This window comes from Ambystoma mexicanum, chromosome 7q (genome assembly GCF_040938575.1).
Source record: "Ambystoma mexicanum isolate Mex_15411 chromosome 7q, UKY_AmexF1_1, whole genome shotgun sequence".
NCBI lineage: Eukaryota > Metazoa > Chordata > Amphibia > Caudata > Ambystomatidae > Ambystoma > Ambystoma mexicanum.
The window spans coordinates 633,931,769-633,953,569 of NC_090941.1; the positions used below are offsets into that span (position 1 = coordinate 633,931,769).

At 50.0% G+C, this 21,801-nt stretch overlaps 1 protein-coding gene across 1 annotated transcript in view; it reads right to left on the bottom strand.

The window, feature by feature from the left end:
• Window positions 1-21,801, bottom strand: part of RXFP2 (relaxin family peptide receptor 2) — a 1,759,299-nt gene that overhangs the window by 202,841 nt on the left and 1,534,657 nt on the right. The window lies entirely within an intron of this gene.

Sequence of the window (21,801 nt, forward strand, 5' to 3'; positions counted from 1 at the left end):
ACTGTTGTGTTGACATGTTTTGATTTGTTATTGTTCCCCACCTTAAAGTGAGGAGATACGTTTCCTGCTTCCTGAATGTTTCAGGAGGAATTTATCAAAGGGGGTAATTTGTCTCATGTCTGTCGCTCTCGGGGGTACTCCTGAGACGCAGTGCCTCAGTTGTTAATAACGGAGGTGCTCCTTTTCTGCGAGTTGAAACGATTGTTTGCAAAATGTCCTGACGTTCGACCCTGTATACATGTCCCCCAGTCTTTTGCAATCCGCCTCCCGCCATCTGACAACATCTAGCCCCTCTAATCCTGGGGTAAATTGTGGATTCTGAAATAGCAGTGTAAAAGGTGATAGAAATGAGGAGATGCCATATTTCATAACCAACCAGTCCCAAACTGCCCCCACCAACTGTGCTATTCTGCTGCTGGCCGTTTTCGCTGGTCTGTCTGCCTCACTGACCCATACAACTTCAGCTAGAGGGCTGCCTACTATGGCTCTGTTCACTCTCTAGTCCATGTCTTTGCCATGTCTCTGGCAAACCATTCTCAAATAACCCATATTTGTGCGATCTCGTAATGTAGCCTAACGTTTGGGAAAGCAAACCCCCTTTGTTTCTCGGCGGCATCAGGACAAGACGCAAAACTCTGCGTCTTTTACCTCCCCAAATAAAGGTGCTGGATAGCTTCTACAGTTCTATGAAAAAAGGCATTGGGATAGGAAAGGCTTGGAAGTGGTACAAACGTTTGGGAAGAATTGACATCTTAATGGTTGCTATATGTCCCAGCCATGGAATCGAAACAGGGTCCCATTTCAGAAAATCATTTCTGAAAGCTTGTTAGAGCTGATGGAAATTAGCTTTATAGAACGTCCACAATTTTTTTGCAGGTCTAGTTCCCTGGTAACAGATACCCTTCATCACCCATGCAAAGGATGTTTCTGCCTTTGTTGCTTGGATATCCGGGCCACAAAGAGTTAAATTAAGAATTTCTGATTTTTTCGATTGATTTTCAAACCTGACACCAACTGAAAGACCATTAGTTCTCTCCACACAGCTCTTAAAGAGTGAAGTGGATACTTTAGTGCCAAAAACATGTCATCAGTGAAGGCCATGACCTTATGCTCCCCCCACCCCCAAAAGGAATACTCTTAATATCATTGATTTCTCTAATGTGAGACAAACATGGTTCCAGGAAAAAAAGCAAATAGTAGGGGGGAGGGGCAGAGAAATAGCACCTGATAAAGTTTTGTTGATCAAAAGTGTAGCTGATGGGTTAATGCAATGTGCCTGCACCTTTCGCAAGTAGGCTTCTCCAAAACCCATGAGCAGAAACTAATAAAGAGAAAAGACCATAATGCCTTTTTGGCATCAAGAGCAAGGAGAACCATTGGGATGTCCAGCTTCTCGATAAGTTGGGCAACCCTTCTGATACTGTCAAATGTCTGGTGGCCCTTTACAAACCCAATCTGGTCTTCCTTTGGCAGGTCGGGAGAATAGTTTCCATTCGATTCGCTAGTACTTTTGTGTCCATCTTAGCATCAATTTTTATCAATTATATGGGCCTATACGATCTTCATTCCGTCTGGCCGTTTTGGGGCTCAGGGATTAAGAGAGTGTTTGCATCTTCCATGGAAGATGTGATCTTGCCCAATGATGAAAACTTTTAAATAGACTTGTTAAGATTGGGATCAGTCATTCTCCAAAGGTTTTCGGGAGGTTTTTTATAACCCCGGCAACCTTTTGTGTAATGGCTACTTCCAACGAACTTGCCTGAGACGATAAACATGACAGGGGCCGGTCGGATAAATATCTACCTTCATGACGCTCCTTCACGGGGGATTACAGGTATATAGAAGTGTGTAATATTGTACAAATGCAGTGGATATTCCCTCCATTAAGGTGGCTCTATCTCCCTGACTTGTCTTAATTGCCCGTATCAATTTTGAGGTTTGTTGCCCTTGTAGGACCCTGGCGAGAAGCTTATCTGGCATGTTGGCTTTGTCATAGTATACTTGTTTTGTGTGTAGAAGCGACTTCTCTTGCCTAAAACGTCTTAACACCTCCAGCTGGCCGCCCTACCCTGTATAAGCCTTGAGATTAACCATAGATGGGTTGCTTCCCAATTTTGCCTCCAATTCACTCAGCTCTCTTCTAACTCTTGTTCCGCTACCCTTAGCTGCTTCGCCCTAACAGATTTCAGGGATAACATATGTCCCCTAAGCACTGCTTTGAATGTGTCGCAGGTTGTATTTTACAATGTGTTTCTGCTGGATTGTTGTTCAAAAAAGTCTAAAATCTTGTCTTGTATTGTTTCCAGTATTATTGGGTCCCTCAGCATTTCTTTATGGAAGGACCACTTCCATATCCCTGACCCCCTCATTGGGGGAAATGAAAGACTGCTTAGTCTGGGGCATTGTCAGATATGGAAATATTCCTGATGGAGGCTTCCTTCACCTTGCCCATAAGAGTAGTTACCACCCAAATGTAGTCTATCCTAGAAGTGGGACGGTGAACGTTGTAATAGAAGGTGAAGTCTTTGTCCTGGCCCCTTCGCTCTCGCCAGACATCTCTGAGGTGTGTCCTATCCATACCTTGCATAAATCTCTTGAATGCAATTCCCCCTCCACTTGCTCTGTCTGTGGTTTTGTCTAGGGTTGGAGACCAGGCTAAGTTGAAATCACCCAAGAGGATCAGTTCGCCTGTCATAAGATTTTCTAATTTTCCCAGAGTTTCCAAAAATAAACCTTTGTGGCCTGAGTTAAGGGCATAGATTGTAGCAAAAGTCTTTGATAGCTCATTCTCCCCATAATAATTAAGAACCCGGCACATTTTACTAGAAGTAGCGGCTTGGAACAGCATTGAGTAGCCCTGCAAACTCACAATGGGAACATCCCTGGTAAGTATGTGTGTCTCTTAAAGAGCTGCCATCTCAGGGTTAATCATCCAGAGGATATGTTCTACTTTATTTCTCTTAATAGGGGATTTAAGTCCCCTTATGTTATGTGTGTAAACCCTGGCGACCCTTCTTTTGTTAGCATTTGCCTCTGATGCGCTATTCCTATGCATTGTATCATGAAGTTCCTGCTTGCATAATGTATTATATCCAAATTTCTCACGTTTTTTCCCTCACAGAGCCCCAAAAAACTCCCCTTCCTGTTCCCTTCCCGCACCCCTTGAACAATCCAACTGAATCATAACAGTCAAACTATTTCTTCCAAAACGAAAAAAACAGCTAAACGAAAAGAAAAAATAAATGAGGCCTGTTGTCGCATGGACTCTTGAGATTTCTAAGGCTCAGTCTTTTATACAGTGGTCCAGTCTCCCTACTGATGACCCCTAGGAACCTCTGCTAGACACAAGATATGTCAGCCCTCCCCCTCCATCCAGGGGGGACACTTCCACCTTTGTCCAGACCTGCCCCTCTGAAAAGTCACGCTCTGAGAGGAGATTGTCCATCGTGGTATGACCTTTACCACAATGAGAATCCACATTGTTCTATATCTCCCGGGTAAGCCCCAGATATGTCAACCTTTATGCAGACACTCACGATTCTTCGCGGGGCCCTTCTTTCTTGAATACGAGGGAACCCCAGACTATTCCCATGGCTTCATTTTGTGCACCACATTCACACTGCGAATGTATGATCCCGTCATGTTGATGTGTGGTAGCTGTAGCAAGGCGATACCTTTGCTTTAAGTTGTAATTCAGTGGTGGAATTCCTCCCATTGAAATAGCAGTCCAAAAGGGAAGGGCTATCAATATCTGATGTCTCTTTTGGCCAGTTTCTTTGTAATGGTGCCTGATGGACGACATTTCTGGATCATGGACAGCGCCAAATCATGGAATAAGAGTACCTCCGTGTTGACTATCTCAATTGGGTCTCGCTGTCTGATCGCCAAGAGGATTGCTTCTTTCTGTGCATATGAAGTTAGCGAGGCAAGGACATCTCTTGGATAGGCAATAGAGCCTCCCCTTCTAGGGCCTGTGCAGTGAATCCTATCCATCAGGATGATGTCCGTAGGGATGTCTCTCAAGATTTCAATGAATGGTTTCTGCGCAGAGGATTTGATGTCACGGTCAGGAATCTCCTCAGGTATATGCCTTACCTGTATGTTTGCCCTCCTAGATCTATTTTCAAAATCCTTGCACTGCAACTCCAGGTTTTGAGTGGTTCTGTTCAGATGTTCTAGCAATTCTCCATTCAACCGTGCTTCGGCTGTATGTTCCTGCATCACCATTTCGTTGGTGTCCATTCTGTGGCCTAATTGCCCCACCTCTCCCTTTAGATCTTTAATAGAGTTTGTCAAGTCTGTTTCCAGAGTGCAAAAATGCTCTTGAAAACCTTTCCATTAATTATTCCGGAAATTGAGAGAGGCAAAGTTGAAGATCCTAGTTAGAGAAGCCTTTGGCGGCAAGCGGCTCATGCGGGTTGTCCCTCTTTGCCATCTCTTTCTCCTGTATTGTAGCACTGCTGCAGTCCACCCTTATTCTTTTTTTTGATTAAACGTTTTTGATTGATTTATACAGCAATCATATGGAACAAAACAAAACAAAGACATACATCGATCTATCCGTAGACACATAACTCAATCATGGCAGTAAGCACAGAAAATCTTATTCGCAAACACATCTGTATGCAGTTTGAGTTCAACATGGCCATACGGCCCTTTACTTTCCTTGTATATCAAGGGCGTCTAGGTCTCTGCCTTTTCACCCATATTTTACTAGCTTCGGTGGGGCAGTCTCTTGCATTGTAGATCCTGTGTTCCACCATCGCACATATGTCCATATCAGCTGGCCACTGATCCACGGCCGGAGAGTCCGGGGCGCCCCATTTTTGTGCGATGTTTCTTTTTATCAGCCCCACTGCCGTGGACAGGAATAGTCCTTCCCATTCATTAGCGGTCTTTTCATCGGGGATGCCCAATAAGAGCGACCTTGGGTTCAGCGGTATAGTGTGGACCAGAACCCTAGTCAATTTATTGCAACACTTGCTCCAGAAGCTTTGGATTCTGGGGCATTCCCACAGGATATTTATAAAGGTTCCCTCCCTCCCCTACCTTGCATCGGAGGCAATATGGACTTGGAGCCCTCTCCAACCATGCAACACAGTACTGGGGTAGTAGATTCGGTGCAGAATGTTTAATTGCACCAAGTGGAGTCTAGAAGAGATAGCAATCTCCCGAGGAACCATTAGCACCCGAATCCAGTCTTCCAGGTCTATGGCGCCCACATCCTTCTCCCATTTGGTTTTAAGATTAGCCAACTAAGGGGTGGCAAAGGCTGACGTTGCGTTATAAAGGATGGAGGTAAATTTAGTGGGGACGTATGCCGGGAGTATATTATGTTCTATAGGTGTACACTCAGGTGTGGTGATGCCTGCTGGGATGTGCCTTCTCAGGGTGTGGGTCAGCTGTGTATAGTGGTAATATTCCATGTTCGGGATTTGAAATTTTTGTTGTAAAGCATCAAATGAGGCAATCTTCCCATCTATAAGAATATCCCCAACTTTTGTAATCCCCGCCTCTTCCCATTTGGGCCATGATTTGAGTTTCGCTAGTTCGGTCAAGTTACCATTATGCCACATGGGCTGTACAGTGGTTTCCTTATTCCCCCGTCCTACAAAAGTGTGCGTTTGTTTCCAAACCACGGCAAAATGTGTTGCGGTTGTCTGTAAAGGGGGTTTGTGTAGAAGGTTGATAAATCAGGTGAAGTGGGTCTGTATCATGAATAGCTGCGATTTCCGTTCTTATGTGTGGTAGTTCCAGATCCCCATGGAGCCGGTCGTTGACCACTGCCAATTGAGAAGCCCAGTAATAGGCTTTAAGGCACGGTACCCCTATCCCCCCCTCCCAAATTGATCTTTGAAGTGTATATAATGCAATGCGAGGTTGCCCCCCTCCCCATATAAGCTCTCTGAGGAGACTCTCAACGTGGTTGAACTCGGGGTCAGGGATCCTAAGTGGGGCGTTTTGTAAAACATATAGGAATCGTGGTAGGGCCATCATCTTGAAAAGTGCGGCCCTATAGCCCATGAGTGTTAAGGGAAGGAGTTTCCAGTGGCAGACGTCGCTTGTAAATCGGTCCACAATCGGTTGAAGGTTGTGGGTTGCATAATTCGTTAAGTCACCAGATATCCAAATCCCCAAGTATCAGAAGCCATCATGCTCAATTTTGTATGGACAGTCCTGGGGAATAGTCTGCATCCCACCTTTTACCGGAAAGAAGATCGATTTTGCTCTGTTGAAGTCACAAGGCGAGCGGCTCGATTGTGAGAGCAAAGAGGAGGGGGGAGAGGGGACATCCCTGCCAGGTTCCTTTGCCGACATAGAAGGGTTTAGAGAGCCACCTGTTCACTTTTACTTCTGCCTGAGAGTTCGTATAAAGTAGTTGCACTCAGCTCAGGAAAGTATCTCTAAATCCCATCCATCGCATAGTTTCCCAGAGGCTGTCCCACCGGACCGAATCAAATGCCTTTTCGAAGTCAATTGCCAACAAGGCAAGAGGCGTATCTGTGATGGGAGCATGCTCCAGTAACAAATGGAGGCGTTGTATGTTCATTCTTGTTTATCTGTGCTGCATAAAGCAACATTGGTCTGGATGGATCAGGGAGGAAATAACTGATTGCAGTCTGTTGGATAAAAGTTTGGCGAGGACCTTAGACCTGTAAAAGGCGCATTGTTCTGGGCGTTTACCCGATTTGGGGATGACTACAATTGTGGCCTTGCATAGGTCCAGTGGGAGGGTGCCTTGTTCTCGAACCCGAAGGAACATCTTATGAAGGGGGGATGCCAGTTTTTCCAGGTTTCAATCGGGAACCCATTGGGACCCAGCGATTTCCCAGATTGGAGCTGTGCAATAGCCTCAGCAATCTCAATTTCAGTAAGATCACAATCTAATTGTGTTTTCTGCTGCTCTGATAATCATGGGAGTGTGATATTGTCCAGGAGGGAGGGATCTAATGGAGATGTCGGGGTGCGGAATAGATCGGCGTGGAAATCGGCAAAGATGTTCACTATCTCACAATCCGATTGACACTTAGATTTCTGTGCAGTATGACCTCCCTGACATGACGTTGACCATCATCCCTTCTTTCGAGCCAGGCCAGCATCTTACCCGCTTTGCCCCCGTACTCATAAATCTGAGCCCTGGATTCCCAATGTGCCTGTTTAGCGTTATTTAGCATCTTATTTCAAAGACGCTCCCTGGCTCTCAGACGAGACATGTGGGCTTCAGGGGTTGGATCAAGAATATATTTAGCTTCTTCATTTTCCATCTCCTCCTCCACCTCCACCTCCGATATATTCTGAAGGCACGCTTTCTTTTTGTTCGACGTCCAGGAGATCATCTCTCCGCTCAGCACCGTTTTGTACGTCTCCCAAATCGTCACGGGGCTGTCAACCGCAGTATTGTTTATTTTAAAATATTCATCGGTTGTCTCTGTGAGGTGATCGATAAATTCAAGGAAGCCAAGATGGTAACTGTTCAGCCTAAATGTTCTAGGGGGAATCATTCGTGGGGAGTGATTCGAGATGCCTCGGGGAAGCAACTCTGCGTTGATCACCGTGTATGTCTTTGTATGATATGAATGATATGATATGAAATGATAGTTTATTTATATAGCGCCTATACACAATGTGTTTCAAAGCGTTTCAAGGCAAGGGAGGGAACAAGGGAAAATACAACCACATTCTTACAGGCCATGAACAGTAAGGATGTGAAATTAACTATCGTACTCGGCCTGACGACATTTCAGATAGTGCAAGAGCTAAGACATAGATAAGGAAGGGAGAGGGAGAGTGGGAAGGAAATGGAAACAGACAGGCGACTACCGTACTAGGCCTGACGACATTTCTGGTAGAGCCGGAGGAAAACAAAAGGTGAGGGAGAGGGGTGCAGAAAGGGAGGGGAGGAACAAAACAAGCGACTATCATACTAGGACTGACAACATTTCAGATTGTGCTGGAGGGGTGTGGGGGGGAAAAAAACAGTAATGGGAGGGTGGAGGAAACAGACGAGGTTGCTATCATATTAGGTCCAGGGACAATTCTGATAGAGTAAGTGCATAGAAGAAAGTAAGGGGAGGAGATAGGAAAAGGGAGAAGGGAAAGGAGGAGAGAACAGAGAGTACGCAGTCAAAAGAGTGGAGAAGCAAGAGTGGAGAGCGAATACAATTGCAGAAGTCAGTAGTAACACATAATGTTGCTAGCCAGGATACAAGATGAAGATGGGAATAGCATCATTCAGGGCCACCATGAGTACAAGATGCAAAGGAAGTCCAGCGTGAGAGTTGAGAAAGGGTGACACACCGTGAATGAATGAAGTCCATAAAAGTCAAATCCAGCATTGGCCACAAGACGGTGATGGTGAAGGAAGGCACCAGGTGGGCGGGGCTTGCTAAGTGGTGAAAAAGAGCAGCAGGCAGGAAGGCACCAGGTGGGCGGGTCTTATGCCAGGTGACCTCTAGATCCACTTGCACCTGCTCCCCATCTGCAAAGGAAAAGAAGCTGGAGGGCTCCTTAAGTAGGGAAACAGAGCGGCAAGCAGGAAGGCACCAAGTGGGCATGGCTTGCTAAGTGGTGAAAAAGAGCGGGGAGCAGGACGGCACCAGGTGGGCAGGGCTTGCTAAGCAGTGAAAAAGAGCAGCAGGCAGGATCGAAGGCACCAGGTAGGCGGGGCTTGCTAAGTGGTGAAAAAGAGCAGGAAGCAGGAAGGCACCACGTGGGCGGGGCTTGCTAAGTGGTGAAAAAGAGCGGCAGGCAGGAAAGCACCAGGTGGGCGGGGCTTAGGCCAGGTGACCTAGATCCACTTACACCTGCTCCCCATCTGCCTGGGAGGAAGAGGTAGGCTAGCCTGCACAGGGAGCCATGGGCACCGGAATGAAACGAGTAGCCCTTGGTTCCAGGGTGGAGTTCTCTCCACACGTCTTGGAAGCTCAACGCTGACGCGAATATCACCAATTTTGTAGGAATATTCGGGTTACCATTTTGAATGTGAGTACGATCCATGATGTTACACATGACATCGTTAAAATCACCCCCCCAAAATCCACATGTCTGGTTGGTGTTTGGCTATAATGGTGGTCAATTCATCTAGCAGTTCCTCTCCCAGCCCCGGCGGGGAGTATATCGCCACAATGGCCAGTGTCTGTCCCCAGAGTGTACGAAGGACCAGTATGTAGCGACCCCTGTGGTCCTTTTCCACCGTCAGTGGTACGAATGGAATGCGCTTGTGTATCAGGATGAAAGTACCCCTGGATCCCATAGTGTATCCTGCATGCAGTGCAGAACGATAATTTGTTCTTCGAAAGAAGGTACAGTTTGAGCCTGCCAGGTGTGTCTCGGTTATTAGGGCCATGCCAGGGGAGTGCCTGTTCAAGAACTGCATAATAAAAATGCCTCTTGATCCCGGAGCCCATTCCGTTCACGTTCCAGGTGAGCAGCTTGAGGGACCTAGGACCTTCAACAGGTGATAATCGGGACTGTGTGGGTGTCATTTATAGTATACAGTACAGAGTTCACAGAGTCTGTATGGGTTAAGTACAGGAGCAAAGTCCAGCCGGTGGACATTGTGGAAGTGTGTTGCCGGTAAGGAATAGTGCTAAACAGCATGCAGTGGATGGTTTGATCAATGAGGCATGTGAGTTGTGGTGGTCTAGAAACAACAAGAAACAGTGTATAGCTCCCCCCTTCATATACTTCACCAAACATGAAGTACCTGTGCCCGAACATTGTTGACAGTCCGGAACTAGAGCATCAGCATAACACAAGAACAAAAACTACTCTCCCTCCGTTTAGGTGGCAGCTCACTACTCCAGTCGGAGATGTGGGGTCCTGGTCGGTAGTCACTCCGGCCGCCGACGTTGTAGCATGGTTATACAATGGGGGACAAGGATATAAACAAGATCATAGAGGTCAGAAGGTTATCCTCTCTTCTTCTACTCCAGTGGCTATCAGGATTGTCTAGCATATATGATGAAACAGCGATAGCTGAGTCAACATTATAATCCGGATTGTCGCTCCGTGGAGTGGGGTAGTGTGAAGGTGTCCTCCCATGATTCATTGGGGCATGTCCTCTGGTTCTTATTATGGTTTGCAGGATGTGGCGTTCCGTCTCATGGGTCTGGGATCGGGATGCTCTTGCGGTACGACTGTCTCAGGGGTGATCTCTGTGTGGTCTGTTTCGAGATCTGCCTCCCCGATCCGGAGCATGCGCTGTCCAGTCTCCTTCAACATGGGTCTCTACCCACTTTCAGGCTTCTTGTGGATCCTCAAAGTGCACCGTTGTGCCTTTGTACTGAATCCACAGTTGAGCCGGAACGAGGAGACCGTATTTTACATTCATGGAATTGAGTATCCTCTTTAGGTGTTCAAATGACTGACTGGCTCTTTGAACTTCACGGGTGTAGTCTGGGAAGAATGCAATTTTGGCGCCATTGTATGTGACTGATACTTTTGTCCCGGCCATTTGCAATATTGCATTTCTATCCCGGTAATTCAGGAGTTTGGCAATGACCGTTTTTGGGGGTGCTCCAGGAATCGGCCGGGTCATTGGTATACGATGCGCCCTCTGTATTGTGAAGAACTGTAACGCTCACCTGATTCCCGCAGAGGCGCCGGTCTTGACTGGGTGAATGCCGTATCTTCAAAGGTGATGTGTAACACACGGTTGGCTCTTTGGGCTGGACCTCTGTGCACTGTATGTCTGACTCGAAGAGTAAGATGTCTGCAGATAGAAAATATGGGATTAATGAACTGGGGTTATTGGGTGCCTCTCTCCTCTTCCCTTTCTCTTCTCCTGTAGAACCCCAAAGGTTAACGCCCTCACCTTAGGTAAGTGAACGCCGAGCTCTCCATCTGCCTCGGGGCAGGGTGCCGTAACCAGTTTCTTCACTGGATAAGGGTGCAGGCCTCTTGACCTCAGAGGACTGCTGTCCGTCGTTAACTGCACGAACGGTAAATTCTGGGCACTTCAAATGTCTTAAAAGTCTTTTGTAATGATATCTCTTGTTTTGCAGGGTTCCGGCGATGGCGGATGGCGGGCTGATGAGAGTTGAGGATCGAACCCGCGTGAGGAATAGAAGCGCCTGGAAGCACGTAAGTAAGCGCTTGTAGCCTGCTTCACGGTGCGCACTAACTGTCCCTTTTATCTTGCAGGTACAAGTTCGGAGCTTTAGAGAAGCTGAAGGGTGCTGGAATACCCACTGGATTCGGCGTGGGAAGGAGTAATGGCACGTGAGTAATAAAGTTGCCCAATGTCTTTAAACGCACCTTCTTTTGTCTTTCAGATGCGGGATGCAGCGCCGAAGGCCTCCGGAGCGTGCGAAGAGCTGGTAAGCTTTTGTCTTTCAGATGCCGGAATGCAGTGTGAAGACCTCCGGAGCATGCGAAGAGTAGGTAAGACTTTGTCTTTCAGATGCCGGAATGCAGCGCGAGGCGTTGGTGACAGCCGATGGACCAGGTAAGAGATGCGCTGCCACTGAAGACCGTAGTGCTAACCTGTTCTTTCTTTGTCTTTACAGGTGCTGCTGAAGACTGGGTTCCAGGATGGTAAGCCTTTGTTCCCTTAGGCCCAGGATCAGAAGCAGAAGACACGATGAGCGTTCTGCTGCAGAGAATGCAGAATAACGCAAAGCAAGATTCATCCATCGGGTGTGGTTTAAATAGCCTCCTGTAGTGCTTAGGTGTCTCCTTCCACAGCCACGCCTAGGTAAGAAAAGAGTTCCTGCTTTCCAGAAGAGTTCCAGTGTTCTGAACCTAGGGAGTGGCTCCTGCCCCACCCAACAGGAAAAGTAGTCCCAAACAGAAGAGGATCAGGGGTTCAACTGGCAGGTAAGTAAGCAGCATGGTCTGCTGCAGGTAAGTCCACCCAAGCATTATGAGCCCGGCGCTTCCAGCGCTGGGACTGGGCATCTTTATGAGCCTGGTGCCACTGGCGCCAGGACATGGTCCAAAAGGTCCCAATTGGGACTGGCTGGCACTCGGAACCGGGGTTATGGGCCTGCTTCCAAGGGAGTCGGGCAAGTCCTGATCTTTTGGAAGCAGAGATCATGACAGGAACTTGGAGAAGGATTTGGGGGCAAAAGAGGTCAGCCAGCCATTGCTCCAGAAATGTTCCATGCCGGAAGGCCCATGATGCAGATGTTATTTCGGCGTGATCGGCCCTCTCTCTCCTCCACCCGTGCCTCCAGTGTTTTCAAATGGACCAGTGCTTGCGACAATTGTTGGTGTACTCTACCAAGATCATCCTCCACCCCAGACACTCGGTGCTCCACTTCCCATGTCCGGGAGTTTACCTTCTGGAGGTCCTGACAGAGGAAAGACACCTTGGCAGGGATGCCATCCATTTTCTTCTCCATCGAGGAGCGAGAATTGGCGATGGCTGCCATGACGTCTTTGAGTGTTAGGGCCTCAGGTGGGGAGGCAGAGGCCGGCTGAAGTCTGCCTCTAGTGTAGTATTGGCATTGGTCATGGCAAATTGATCCATAGTGCTCTGTGTAGAGACCTTCTTGGCCTTGTCTTTACCCATGTTGTCGTAGGTGCATGCACTGGGTGCAGTAGAGCCACGTATTGATTGATTATTCTGCTATCGGGTCTCAGCCAGCCCCAGGCAATATAGGATCAGGCCTGCTAGTAATACTGATTCAGGCCAACAGCACCACTAATGTGCCAGGTGATGTGAGGCAGTTACGCTCTGAGTCTGATCTCCCTGCCCCACATGGTTAGTGGGCAGCTGTAGTGAGTGTGTACCGAGTATCTCAGGCTGTGGCACACGGGAGGTGAGGAGCCCACGGGACTGATCGGCCAAGGTAGGCCCGTCAGCATGGCAACCTCAGCAATGCTGGGGGGTGTATAAGAAGCGGAGGGCGTCGTCCGTCCCAAAAAGGACTTGTACCCAGTGTGCTAATTACCAACAAGGGGAGGAAGAAAGGTCATGTGTGCCACCAGAGGGTCAATGAGCAAGGTTTGTTTGCAGCACCGCAGGTATGTTGGTATATTCCCTGTGTGACCCTTTCTATACCCAAGGAGGTACACTTAGCGCAGTGACACAGGATGTTAATAGTGCTCAAGGTGTGAGCAGCACTGACAACAAGTCCAGTCACATGCCTTGTTGGAGACTCACAGAGGGAGGCAGGGTGAATAGCCCTTATTTCTTTTCCGCCGTGAAGCAATGGCACAGCAGGAGATGCCACAAGTATTTTGTGGGTCCTCCGTCGGGCCGGGTTTAGGAGTACTATTAGTTGATTATCTGATGCTTGTCATGGTCTCACTGGGTCCAGCATTGCTGGGTGGGCCAGGGTGACCCACTCAACTGTTGCAGGCATTGCTCAATATTGTTTGATCCACCAGGGGCATCAGCTGGACCATTCACATCTGTCGTATTATTTATTCCCCTGCTGATGTCAGGATCTATGCTTTATTTTCTCCCCCAGGGATATCGCCTATTTCCTCACATCTTAACCACTCACCGAATTGTGTTGCCCAAGCTTCCTATTTGTTTGTGTTCCTTTGGGTGGGGGGGTACAAGTTCCACTGTCACTGTAGTCCCCCAGTTCATGGGAACATGTGTTCCACTTCAGCGTCCCTTGGGCTGTCGAGCAGGTAGGGAATCTGATGCAGGCTATGTATCTGGTATCTGTGGGCTGAGACGCTTGGCACACCCCTCAATATTGCTCACAACACAGAGGTGACTGCGGTTGCTCGATCCGGGAGGCCTTAGTGTCTTTTCAACTGCTTTTCAGAAGAGTGGGCCGCTCCCGTGTTGCATTGGCACCGCGCTGAGCCCAGGCAGCTATTTGGCAGTATCTACCTGTTAGGGAGAATTCTAATTCTATGGCTAATTTCTCTCACCTAGTGAGTCCCCCAGCAGCTTTGCTGGATTTCTGGAGTTTACTTTTTCCACTTGGTAAGAGTGTGCCTCTTTTTTCCACTCTTACCAGTTTTTTGTCATGTGCATTTCTACTTGTTGTGTGATCTTGGACTCTGGGGCACACCACTCCATGAGCCCAACGTGTTGTGTGTGTTACACAGCACCTTCAGTGCAGTAACACAGGGTTGTCCCTAAGACTTCCCAATGACTTCTTTTTTTCTAGGGCTGACTACTGTCCCCCAGAAACAGGTAAAGTTGCCATTAACTTTACATAGTCACTTTTAACTACAGACCCAGTACAACCCATCTAACATGGAGTACTGGAAAGGGTTAAATCCTACCCCTTGTTGTCTGTGCCTCTCTGAGCTTTGTTTTGCTCTTTTAACATTTAGACTTGGCTGGTGGCAGTGGTATCTACCCTAACTTTTCTACCGTGATTATACTATATAAACGTGGTATTGTTTTAGGCTATTATATTAGCCTCAAACATAAACCCACTTGACCAAATAATCTTTCTTTTTGCTCCGGTTGGGTTTAGTCACCATTTCTTTTTGTTAAAGTCACTCTTGTGTTTAACTTTGCGTGGCAAAACAGGTTTGCATTCTTTGTTCACCGTTTTTTGGCGGGCTTCTGCCAAGAAGCCCTCCTCTGGGCACCTGGGTGTCTAGGTGGGCTGAATGTGAGGGAGGGGTGTAGTCACACCCTGCACAGGGTATCCTAGGAAACCCAAGTTGCACTTTGCCATGATTGGCTGAGGTGGTTGTCTGGGCTGGACAACCCCCCTGCTGCGTGATTGACAGCCAGGCTGTGTGAATGGGGGATCTCCACATAAAAGGCAGGACTCTTGAGCTGGAAGTCAGAGTCGCCACTGGAACTACAAGGAACCGAAGAGAAGCGGAGAAGAAGACGGCTGCTGCAACTACCCCGTCCCGGTGAAGCCCTGCTGCAGTCCTGAGCTATCTATCCTTTGACGACCAGAGAAGATCCAGTCCGGAGTCTTCTTCCCTTGCGCCTGGTGGGGTCAATCAGCTCATCTTCCACAGCCAGTGGATCCTCTTCGTGGTCGAAATTGATGCACCCTGCTGTAGTGGTCCGGATAGCCATCTGAAGAGCCTCTCCTGTTTTAAAGGAGCACACTTTTTATTCACTGTCGCTGCTGCTGGCCTCATCCCTGAGTGGTGCAGACCCCTCCTTCCCATCTCCACGACCGAAGTACCAGGAACCGTGGGTCTGCAGGAAACTACCAGGAACGACTACCGTGGCACCAGCTTCTTCCTTGAATAAGGTACTGTGTTCTGCTTCGAGGAACTAGGATGAATCCCTTTTTTCATCCTCCAAGGCTTGCCCTTGTCTTCCTTCCCTCTTATAACTTTTGCTTCCTCTGTTGACAATATCCAAGTACTCCTGGCAGCGTTGAATCTTGAACTGTCTGACTGTGTGATCCTCGACAATAGGAATCCGGTTCCACTTGACACTGGCTCCGGCCTATTGACATTTTTATTTCTGTCAGTGAGTGTTCTCTGATCCTGTCTGCCTTGACAAAAGTATTGCCTATGATTTTTGCCCCCAACTCTCTCTGGTTAGCCCAGGTGCTAAGTGTGTTTTTGCCCCAGTACTAGTTCTCGCCGCCGATACGCGTTTCGTTAATACGACCGAGCTGTCAAAAAGTGATCGCATATGTATTCCCGGTGACGTCTTTTGTTTCACAACACCGGTCTGCCAAAACATAAGGTACTTACCTTGAGTTATTCTGTGCCAATCGGTTGTTTGTAGTGTATTTTACTTGTGGTTTTAATTTTATAGAAGTGTTGTGTTTTACAGATGGTTTAAAAATAAATGTACTTATATTTTTTACCTGAAACCTTGAGTCAGTGTTTGCTTGAGTCACAGTAATTGTGGTCCCTTTGTGTAATCTCCGCTACTGCTCATATACTCTTCAGATAAGCCTGGCTTCTCCGTTACTGCTACCACTTTAACATAGTAGTACAGGCTGGTACCAAAGGTGAACTTGTATTACCACATGTAGTCTTAATTGTGTGTAGTGGTCCCTAAGGGCACTGCACAGGATTCTGCCTAACACTACCCCCGAGGGTATTTTACAGGGTTGGCATATTTTACAGTGTTGGCATCCGCTCCTTCTTCCGCTGCCAGTGTTACCCAGTGTTGCCGGGGTCTGTACTATAAGGAGGGGGGTGGTTAGGTTCATACTCCAATGGCCATCTGCTGTATGTATACTTTTAAGAGGGCCGGCAGGGCCTGATCAATTTCACTGATCCGCAGTCGTGTGGGGGAGAGCGCAGGATCAGGATGCGGGACAAAGAAGTTTGAGCATGCGGCCGTGGATTAGTCTGGGGCAGATGCGCACAGCATTACTTTCCCCCATGTCTCAGTGCGGGTTATCAGTGCTGCTCTGGCTTTGGGTAGGCGCTCTGTAGTTTGTACTTGGCCAGGTGCAGGAGGTAGAGGTTTGTAGCTGCTTTTTTGAATCCGCCAGGTTTTCTTGTTACTCGCCCATGGGAATCTGGTGCAACGTGCACCGACAAGTCAGCTGTACTTGTCTGCCGTACACCTACCATGAGATGCCGCTCCGGAGAAGGCACCGCAGCGGCTACATCAAGCCTCGGTGTCAGATACTTACTGTGCGCACAGCCGGGACTAGCCGGCGGGGATCCCGGGGTGTCAGCTCCTCGGTCCGATACTAGGTGTGGCAGGGGGTTGTCACTGCATCCCCGCCACCAAGGTGTTATGTTCAAGTGTGCCCTGATGGTACCACTCCCCACTTTCCTAGGTGTTGGTGTCGTGGGGGTCTGGCCGTTTCCAACAGACCGCCGTCTCGTCCAATTTGTTGTGTACTTGGTACACGAAGCGCGCATGCGCGGCCCAGCGGGCCGGCGCATGCGCGTTAGTTAATAAAGGAGGTGCCCGGCAGTTCGTGCCGGAGCACCGGAACGAGCAGACGTCTCCGGCGTGTGTTCTTGCGCACCCGCCTACGCGCGCTGGTACCCTGACCCTGGGAGGCCCTCACACCACCACGGGGCTTCCCCCAGGGTACAACACTGGCGACGAGGAGGTACGGACGGCTTCCGTGCTCCGACAGCCTCGGAGAGACGGAAAGCTCTTCCGTATTACGGACCCGCGGAGTGCCGGCGGCCATTTTGATTTCGCTCGCTCCTCTCTTCACACGTAGCGGCAGTGGTTGCGGCCCGAAAGGGTGCTCGTGCGCCACCTACCAGCTGTGTTTGGAGGACACAGACAATTTTTGGAAACCCCACAGTCCTGCAGGCGCAGGGCTGTGGCATTTAAGAAGAAAGAAGTGGGATTCTACACCCCAACACTACTACGAGCCCAGGACAAGCCGCCCTTCTCTCTAAGAAAGATAACTGTGAGTACGTGACGCAGAAATGGGTGAAGAGACTGACGATGAGGGTGCCGCTGTCCCAATCCCACGCAGATCTCGCAGCTCCCTAGCCCCCATGCCTGAATTCGATACTACTGGCCCCCCTTCCAAGCTGGGCCCGAAGTGGCTACTATGGGTCAAGAGGCTAGATATGTTCTTCAGGGCATCTGGGGTGAACGACGATGACACCAAAATCGCGACTATGATCTACTCGGCAGGCGCAGAAGTCCACAAGATCTACGACTCCCTCGTCATCCCCGTGGTCACGTATGACGCAGTCAAGCAGGCACTCAAAGACCACTTTCTCCCCATGGCTAACGTGGATTTTGATAGATTTGTCATGGGCGCCGAAAGACAACTAGACGACGAGCCCCTAGACAAATTCTGTGCCCGTCTGAGACACCTGGCGACCTCCTGCAGATGGGTCGATGAGGAAGAAATGGTCCGCAACCAGCTACTGCAGGGGTGCAGCTCCGGCAAACTTCGAAGGCAAGTACTGAGAGAACCTGGCCTGACCCTCCAGCAAATTTTGGACCTGGGAAGAGCACATAAGCTGGCCGAAGCCAGAGGTGCGAAAATGGACGCTGCCACACGACCGAAGAATGACGAAGACGCATTTGCTGTGGGACGGTCAGCAGCGGGAAGGTCAAAATGGGCGTCGAGAAGGCCTGATACCCCGCCCACGCCAGGCAACGCCTCATCGTGCTCCTACTGTGGGTATGACCTCCCCCACGGAGGTGAATGCCCGGCAAAGTTGAGAACGTGCGGCCGGTGTGGCACACCGGGGCACTATGCTAGGATGTGCCGGGCTGCCGCCCCTGTTACGGCGGGAAGAGGACCGGAGGGAGTTGGACGAGGAGGCGCTCATAGAGGGAGAGGCATCTCCTCGATCAATCAGGGCCTGCAAGACCTAGACATCGCAGAAGAGGAGGAGGAGGAGGAAGAGATTTTCTTCATCTCCAGCATTGTAAAAGGTCCTGGCACGAGGCGCCAACCCACATGCACTGTCAACATCGATGACGTCCCCACCCCCATTCTCATAGACACTGGGGCTTCGGTCTGTGTGCTAGCCACCAAACATTATGAGGCCCTGCCAGGCCCGCCGGAGCTGTCAGCGTCCATGGCGCGAATATATGCGTTCGGTGGGGAAACATCCCTACCCATCCAAGGTGTGTTCGTATCCCTGGTTTCTCATGGACAAAACACCATCAAAGCAAGGTTCTTTGTCACCAGCGTCAGCCCACATTCCCTGTTGAGCTGTGCGGCGTCAGAAGCACTCGACATTGTCCACTTCACGTTTGGAGTAAACCACGCCGATCTGAAAAGCATGCTACACAGGTTTGAAACTCTCTTCAAGGGCATTGGAAAGCTGAACGCAGAGCCTCTTCGCCTACACATCGACAAGTCCGTAAGGCCGACAGCCCTCAAACATCGCCGGATTACTTTTCACTTAAGAGCCCAAGTGGAGGAGGATTTGCAACAGCTGGTCGACCGGGACATCATTGAAAGAGTGGAAGGCCCCACCCCGTGGGTTTCGCCCATCGTAGTAGCCCCAAAGCCAAAACAGCCAGGGGCAGTACGCATCTGCGTGGACATGAGACTCCCAAATGCCGCCATCAAAAGGGAGCGTCACCTCACACCCACTCTAGATGACATCGTCGGAGAACTCCAAGGTGCCAAAGTCTTCTCCAAACTGGACCTCAGGTCTGGGTACCACCAGTTAGAGCTGCACCCCGAGTCGAGGTACATTACGACATTCACTACTCACGAGGGGTTGTACCAGTACAAGAGACTAAACTTCGGAATCTCGTCCGCGGCGGAGGTCTTCCAAAATGCCATCGGAGGAGCCATGTCCGGACTGAAAGGTGTCATTAACATGTCCGACGACATCTTAGTCTTCGCCAGGTCGGAAATTGAACACCTCAAACGGCTAGAAAACACTTTTGAGAGACTACAGGCGGTGGGTCTGACCCTGCACCAAGAAAAGTGCGAATTCCTAAAGGACCGACTGGAATTCTTTGGGTTCACCTTCCATGCGGGGGGCATATCCCCGGACCCTGGAAAAGTGAAAGACATAAGAGATGCGCCTCCACCCACATCACCGGCGGAGTTCCGGAGCTTTTTAGGGATGGTCAACTACTGCGGCCGTTTCATCAAGGACCTGGCCTCTCTGTCGGAACCACTGAGGGCACTTACCAGGAACGATGTGGCTTGGCAGTGGACTGAGATTGAACAACGATCCTTCAAAGCCATCAAAGACAATGGCCTATTTCAACCCCAGCCGGGAATCGGAGATTGTGGTCGATGCTAGCCCGGTGGGACTGGGGGTAGTCCTCATGCAGGCTGACGAACGAGGGGTCATGAGGCCCATAGCATATGCCAGCAAAGCCCTCACCGACACAGAAAGGAGATATTCCCAGATAGAAAGGGAAGCCCTCGCCATCCTGTGGGGGTGCAAACACTTTAGAATTTACATCCTCAGCAAACCTGTTGTCGTGATAACGGACCACAAACCCCTGATTCCTATCCTGTCAGGAACGTCTTCCAAGCCGCCTCCCCGCATCGAAAGATGGATGCTATCCCTCATTGAATACGGCGTCAAGCTAGTATACCGCCCAGGCACCCATAACCCAGCTGACTACCTTTCTCGTCACCCAGGCACGAGGGATATCCAGAGTCCCTTGGAGATAACGGACGCCGGGGATGCCGTGCATCTCATCATTGAATCAGCCCTGCCAGTGGCCTTATCGAGACAGGACATTGCGGACGACTCGAACTCCGACGAGGCGTTCCTAAGAGTGAAAAGGGCAGTGGCCACAGGAGAGTGGCGGGACATCCTTTTGAACAATGCCAGGAGGAACCCAGAGGTACAAAGGGACCTACAACTGCTGTGGAAAGCTCGACACGAGCTCTCGGTGTCCACGGACGGCCTGTTGCTGCGAGGGCACCAGATCGTGATCCCCAGGTCGTTGGTCATGAGAGTCCTCCAGTTGGCCCACACAGGGCACCAAGGCATGGCCAAGATGACGGCACGCCTCAGGCTGAAGGCCTGGTTTCCCGATCTGGAGCACAGGGTGGCCGAGTTCGTGAGGACCTGCATTCCCTGCCAGGCCACGAGTCCTGTAGAAAGAGGCCCACCCATTCAGGCCATGGAACGGAGCGACGTGCCATGGGGAACGGTGCACGCAGATTTCGGCTCGACCGGAAGAGGCCTGTATTTCCTGGTGGTCACAGACCAGTGGTCGAGGTATCCGGAAGTGGAACTCGTGGAATCCACCGCCAGTGATCACACCATCCTGGCGATGGACAACATTTTCGCCACCCATGGGTTCCCATTTGAGATCTGCTCAGACAATGGAGCACCGTTCCAAGGACAGCAGTTTGCCAGATACTGCGAGGAACGAGGCATCAAGCACCGGAAGGTAACCCCGCTTTGGCCAAGGGCCAATGGAGAGGTTGAGCGATTCATGCGGACACTAAACAGAATTTTTCGTATTTCTGTCAATGGGGGGGAGGACCTACGACACAACCTAATCGACTTCCTTCGTGAGTACCGGTCCACCCCACATCGATCCACCGGAATCGCACCCGCCGAGGTGCTGTTCAGGCGAATACCCAGAGGGCTGATACCCGAAGCGGGAGACCGACGTCCAGGAGTGATCGATAGCGCACAGGTGACAGCAGATAGAGCAGCGAGAAACGAGAACGAAACAACAAGGCGGAGGCTGCCGGAAAAAGAGATAGCGGTAGGAGACACCGTCCTAGTCCGGAACAGGAAACCGGAAGGAAAACTCTCGATGACTTACGAAACCCAACCAATGGGAGTAACTCATGTCAAAGGGTCAATGGTCACAGCTGCGAATGCGTGAGGCACGGTAACCAGAAACGTATCCTTCTTCAAGCGCATAGGACCCGTGGCAGCGGAGGAAGAAACCAATCCTGACCAAAGACAAGCAGCGGAGGCGCCGCATGAAGGCGGTGAGCCGCCCGAGGACCCCGGGGGACCAGAGAACCTCGAGAGAGGTTCGCCCAGGTACCCGCGCAGGGAAGGATGTCGTCCACCGCAAAGATTCCACTGGCACCAGGACATGGCCTGGCTGGCACTCGAAACCGGGGTTATGGGCCTGCTTCCAAGGGAGTCGGGCAAGTCCTGATCTTTTGGAAGCAGAGATCATGACAAGAACTTGGAGAAGGATTTGTGGGCAAAAGAGGTCAGCCAGCCATTGCTCCAGAAATGTTCCATGCCGGAAGGCCCATGATGCAGATGTTATTTCGGCGTGATCGGCCCTCTCTCTCCTCCACCCGTGCCTCCAGTGTTTTCAAATGGACCAGTGCTTGCGACAATTGTTGGTGTACTCTACCAAGATCATCCTCCACCCCAGACACTCGGTGCTCCACTTCCCATGTCCGGGAGTTTACCTTCTGGAGGTCCTGACAGAGGAAAGACACCTTGGCAGGGATGCCATCCATTTTCTTCTCCATCGAGGAGCGAGAATTGGCGATGGCTGCCATGACGTCTTTGAGTGTTAGGGCCTCAGGTGGGGAG